Genomic DNA, 6,470 nt, shown 5'->3' with positions numbered 1-6,470 from the left:
GGCACCAGACCTGTGCTTGAGCTGAACCACTTCATCAGGGCCAGCTCCTCAACCCTAATCAACAGCAAGGAAACTGTGAAAGAGATGTCAAATGGACTTTGCATGTTCTGAAGTCTAGGTTTTCTCTTCATGACAGCATGATCTTTTTTTTTTTCCCTGAAGTCTGGCTTCAACATACAATTTCATTCCTGTTTCATTCATTTAGAGAAGTGGGTCCCTAATGTAGCATGTGACATTTAGAGTACGTTTATAGAAATATATCTACAATTAGGCTTCCTGATTCTCCTCTGCATTAACTCTAAAAAACATACAGATAATTGGGTTAGTCTAGTGATTGCCATTTACAGATCCATACTGGCCCACAGGATTTCTGTGATAGGTTACAACAGGTACCCTCAGAGGATTCATAAATGTAGTTTTTAATACATAACTTTAGTTAGCCAATATAAATCTCTCTGAAGATAATTTCCTGATTTTGTTTGGTGGCAACTGTGAAATAGAAAGGAAAACCCATGCTTTAGGATCTTTTTATACTTTACCCATTTCATAACTGTAAGAGGATGAAAAAAACTCACTAGATGTGAAGTACATTTTTTATTTTGCTGCTGTTGTCAGTGTATTATCTTCATAAAAAATGTAGGTTCATTTTAGTTGTAGTAACATTTTGAACACTTGTACAGTCCAAGTCCATGCATTTTTTGACACTGGATTGACATTATGGGAGGTGCTATGAGGTGCTATTTTTGATGTGAAACTGTCCAAGAATTAAACAATTTTCCTAGTCCCATGACCATATCTCCCTCTTGCTATATGTTCACATTTTGGGACTGCAAGGCAAGCAGGGATGAGCCACCAAATGTTCCAGCTTTGTGAGGAATATTTTACTCACAGAGCTTTTCATAATCTTTTTCCTTTGAAGAGTTCATTGGAAGTCACATAACCCTGTGAAGTCCTACATCAGCTACGTACAGGAGATGGGGGAGGAAAGAGTGAAAGAGATGACTGTATATGCATGGTGCTTGCCATCTCTTGCTTCACTTTCTCTTTGAGTTAGCCTTATTTGCTGCCTCTTGATCCCCATGCGTCAGCCCTGGGAGGCTGCAGCCACACAGCCCAGCATGGCCGTCACCATCAAGCCATTCCTGGGATGTCAGGATGCAGCTGGGTGCAGGATTTCAGTGACTGTCCTTGGCACCCTGTGGCGAATCCAGGCAGCCAGATAGATTTTTGGCCTCTACCTCCAGTATTTGTGGCACCTTGCAGGTACAAACTATCCTGCAGATGGGATCAGTGGAGATTTTTTCCATTCTGAGGAGAGAAGGGAGCTCACTCACAATTCACACAAGCTGCAGTGAGCTCTGACTTCCAGACCTGCCCGGAAGGCTGGACTCACAGCAGGGCAATGGCTCCAAAAAGTTAAACCACCTCAGTTCCCACTCTCTGGACATACTTCTGCCATTGCTGGGGATGTAGCTGCCCAAGATAAAAAGATCACAAGCTCTCATTGTTCTTAACTAGCAGCATTTCTCTGTAATTCTCTAATTCAAAGCAGGCTTTGCTCACTTTTGTGCTCTCTTTACAAGCCACGATGATGATAGGATTTCCGAAATCAAAGCTGAGTGCTGAACTGAATTAAGAGAGAAAAAGCCTCACTGCCTGGTTCGGGAGAGCGGAGAATAATTGCGGAGGATCCTCCCAGCTGGTTTGGCAGTGGTGGTGGGGGAATGGTTTTCTTCTATCAAACTTGTTTTATTTTTATTGTAAAATAAACATTTTCTGGGCACTGGATAGCAATTACTCACTCTGCCCCTCCAGGGATGAGGTCGCACCAACCACACATCACAGAAGAAAGCAAAACTTTCCCGTTTAGATTAAAACTTACATCAAACAAAGTGAACATCAGTGGAGTAACTTGGTGTTTGTTCCTCCCAAGATTGGCTCACACTATTTCTCTAAACACTATGTATTAACACACTGGGCTTTGAACTTTGATTTGACAGACAAACTGCTCTTCAGATTTTTGCCCCAGTATGTCAGTAGGGCTTATTCCATATTCCTTTATGTGCTTTGCAGGAAAACTTTTTTGCTGGGGCATGTTAAATAACTTCAAGTACAGTATTAAAGAAAGTTAATTAAATGGGGTAGTAAATGTATTGAAAAATGACTGATTATTAGCTAAGGTCACTCACCATGGCAGAACATAACAAAAAGAGTAATTAAATAAGCTGTTTGAAAAATAATGTGAAATTGAGCCTAGAGGAACAGTTATCTTTCAGGATGACCTATTTAAACTGCACAGCTCTGCATCACAGACTGTAAAGTCAGAAATATGTGATATCTCAGCTCCTCAAGGTTTTCCTTCCAAAATATCTTCCAAATTTATACTGAAAACAATAAAGTGATATCAAAAGATACATTAAAAAATTTAAGTTTTCCATGAAGCTACAGCTGCCCTGTTAACAATTGTTTCTTGCTTCACAGTGAGAAAGCAAAGCAGTCTAAATGCCACTTCAGGGTGACTGGTTTGCTAATGCTGCCTAAGTAATGGTTACCATTTCACTTTTATTGTGCTTTGTTAATTAAGTCCCACAATTAAAGAAAATAGAAATTCAATAAGAGGAAATGGAGTTCTTAAGTTATTAAATGCCATACATCTGTGAAATCTGGCTGAGAAATAAGTTTTCAATACTACAACATGTAGCATTTAATAGTTTTTTATTAAGTTCTGGGAACTGAAACAAACGTTCTTTGACCTACATAGCCTAGATAAACCTATTTTAAATGTTGCTGAAGGTAAATAAAGAAGGGGGAAATGCTATCTGCATGTTAGACTTAAAATTATGTGTGCAAAATCATGGCCTGTTAAAGTCAGTGGGAATTTACTCATACTGGCTTACGATCAAGATCTGTACAGTGGGCAGCAGCAGACCAGAAGCTGGACTCACTGTCTCCTACCAGGGCAGCTGTCTCTCTTTTGTGCAGGGTGAGTGATTGAGACCTGTCTCTGAACAGGCATTACTCACATGTGGACCAGATGGACAGATGGATGGACGGTGGGATGCTGCGAGGCAGCCCAACCTGGAGCAGCATCCATTGAGCATGTCCTGCCATGGATCATACTCAACCCTCAGCTGCTGATGAATTAGTCACTGATGGTGTCACTGGCCATCCATGCACAGTCACTACTGGATCTTGGTTACAACTTTATGTCAGCTTTTCTGGTCCACTGCAAGTGTCTATGAAATCTAAAACAAGAAGGCAGAAATCTGTTAAACATTGAAACAGAAAATCATAAAGGATCTGAACTGTCTAACTAAGCAACACTCTTTTTCTTTTACTTTGTTGATCAGGCATGTTTACTGGCCTATTTGTTATCCAGGCTACCAAATCTATAGCTCTGCAGATTCCCAGGAATGGGATGTGACAGCAGTGTGATGCTATTCGATCACGTCAGTGACCCCAAGCACTTGTACTGTGGCACTTTGGTTCTAGCACTGCTTTATTTTACTTTCCTTAAGGTTACACAAATATACATTTTGCACCAGAAATATTTGATCAGTAGTGTGATGGAATTGGCTTCTTTTACCAATATGAAAAAGTATATTAAAGACTGTACTTGGATAGTGCCTATTGAACAGCCATGAAATTATCTTTCAGAAAGTTTTCCCATCTTTCTCCATGGCAAAAAGGCACCCTTTTACTCCTGCATTCTTCAAATTCCAAAATTTACTTCCTTTGTACATTAATGACTTTTTAAACTTTAAATATTTCTGATTTAGACTGTAAGGTTATGTACTAGTTGTACTCTGCGTGCATTACCTGACTGCATCTCTCTGACAAAAGTTGAAATCTGCATCAGCTTACCTTTCTTGCACTCCACCTGTTTTTGACCATTAGAGGTGACTGATGAGCAGAAAAGAAATGAGCTTTTTAATTTTTTTCTCTGTGGTATATAAAAAAGTTCTTCTCGCATTAGAAGTTCAGACTTAATCTGTCCTTGAAAATGTTATAGGTTGCTGTAGGAATTAAAAAATTGAACACAGTAGTATGAGGAAATAGGAAATTGTTCTTATCCCACTGGGTTTGCAAATGCAAAGCCTGCTGTGTAGGACAACTGTTCCTGAAAATGCAGAATCATGGAAATTATACCACATGATGTATTCTGTTTCATGTGTTGATATTTGATTCAGTTATGTTCACATGCCTTTTAATTTTAATTTTTTAATAGTAACAGTAAATGAACTGTGAAAATGCGTGTATGATATTTCCATGGCTAGTTCAAGTTTAATTATAAGGTTTTAGTACTTATAAATATACATTGTAACTATTTGATGTAAACAGATAGGAATGGATGCAAAAATACATTCTTAAGTGCATCAGGCTAACCTGTGCTGGTAATGTACCATATTTAAGTGTGAAAGGGACAAAGATTTCATCATTCCTGTATGTGTACAAACATGTCTTGTAAAGTTAATTGTTTACAAATCTTTCATAGGTCTCTGGTAATTCACAAGATTAGAATACTACATTCACAATATTAAAATTAATAAAAATGCCAAATAACAAAAAAGAAGTAATTTTTTTTTAGGCTGTATGCAATATGTATGTTTTGTTGACTTTGAATTAGAGTTTTCAAACCTGACATGAAATCACAGAATCACAGAATGGTTTGTGTTGAAAGGGACCTTAAAGATCCTCTAGTTCCAACTCTCCTGCCATGGGCCAGAGCACTTTCCACTAGACCAGGTTTCTCAAAACCCTATCCAGTCTGATCCAGCCTAGCCTCCTCTTTACTGGCAGTCACTGCTTCTTACATAACCACGAGAGCAAAGAAGCTTTCCTATGATGTCTGTGAGCAGCCTTAAATTGTCTCCCCACTGCCAGGTATCTTTGCCTTGCAAAGCTTCTTCATTCCTTAAGTGTCCACACTGACCCACCGTAGGTCTCCTTTGTCACCGCTTTGTAAATCAATGCCTGCAGCACTTTGGTGTCTGCCCTGCTCCCCAAACTGTTGCATTGCTAAAAATACTGACATAGCAGAGATGGTAAGAGAGCCAGATTTTTAATCTTGGGCGTGTCTGTTTGTTTCTGTGTAAATATTTGAGTTAAAATTTAGTGTAGTACCAAACCACACACTTTGGAGAAGTTCAAATAAACTGCATCAGTCAACAGGTTGCCTTTATCAACAAGAAATGTCATCTTCTCCAAAACAGAGATAGTTTGTTTGACGAGATCTGTGCTCCTTGAAACCCTACACGCCTGTGCTGGTTCTGTATTACTCTCATAATAATCTTTTTTTGTTGTTGTTGTTTGTTTAGAGAGAATATGTTCCATTATTTTGCTTGGGTAGAGAAGCAATGTAGCAGTTCCTGGGTAGATCCTCTCCTCCTTTTTCAATCTTGGAAAAATAAGAATGTGTTGAAGCCAGGGGAAATGCCAACGTGTTTATTGCTAAAGTATTAATTTCAGCAATTCCCCAGTTTTCAGGACCCTCTGGGGTAAGATATTTGGTCCTTTTGATTTAAGAAGATTTAATTTTAGTCGGTCTGGCTTGCAGTGCTTTGAATGTGTGTCCTGTGAGTCGGATCAGTTTTTCCGCTTTGTTCTGAAGGCAAAAGCTTCTATTACGCATCTACAGAGACTTTGTTTGAGCTCCTTTTCTCCCTCATGTGTTTTATGTACTGCATTATTAATGCCACTGATGACTGAACTTTCATTAATTTCTTTACCTTTTGTCTGTTTTATCAGTTGACTCTAATTTCAATTTGTTCCTCACGTCTTGTTATCTACTTTCCTCTTATATTCAAACACAAATGTTTCACTTCTGTTGTTCTGTTCAGATACCCTTCTAACTGAGATGTTTTTGTGGCCAGAATAACTGTTTTTCCCCCTTCTCTCTCTGGATTTTCAGTCTGGGTGCATCCAGTAGTATGTCCTTGAGCAATTTCCAGCTTTTGCTAATATTTCCCACTTCAAATGATGTACATTGCAATGGCAATGAATCAGGAACTGACAGATAGAATTAAAACCAGTGTTCAGCCCTCCTCAAATTTGTAGAAGAAGTAATGGAATAAACAATGTCAGAATAATTTAATACTGAGAGAAGTTATTGAATTAAAGCCCTTTTGTGTACATAATGTCAAAATGCATAAAAGAAAGTAAGAAACCCATATGTGGAAAGGAAATACAGATTTTCAACAAAATCAGTTTCAGAACATGCAACGTTCCTACAAATTTCCCTGCTTTGTAAATGCAGACAATTACTCACTTTCTTGCATAAGACGCAGCTGACAGCCTGATGTTCACCCTCGTATGGAGCTAAAACACAATGCTAAGTCTGTACTGCTGCATCGGGGTTTTAGCACCCAAAGATCTCAGAAGAATCCTCTTGTAGGATGTGATGAGTTACCCCTGGAACTGTCTTCCCAGTGTACTTCACTGAATTTGATGTTATTTTATTCTACTCTCAA

This window comes from Empidonax traillii, unplaced genomic scaffold, assembly GCF_003031625.1.
Source record: "Empidonax traillii isolate 1590-97213 ecotype Southwest subspecies unplaced genomic scaffold, ASM303162v1 scaffold270:size1067046, whole genome shotgun sequence".
Lineage (NCBI taxonomy): Eukaryota > Metazoa > Chordata > Aves > Passeriformes > Tyrannidae > Empidonax > Empidonax traillii.
Note: the sequence above shows the minus strand (reverse complement) of the source record.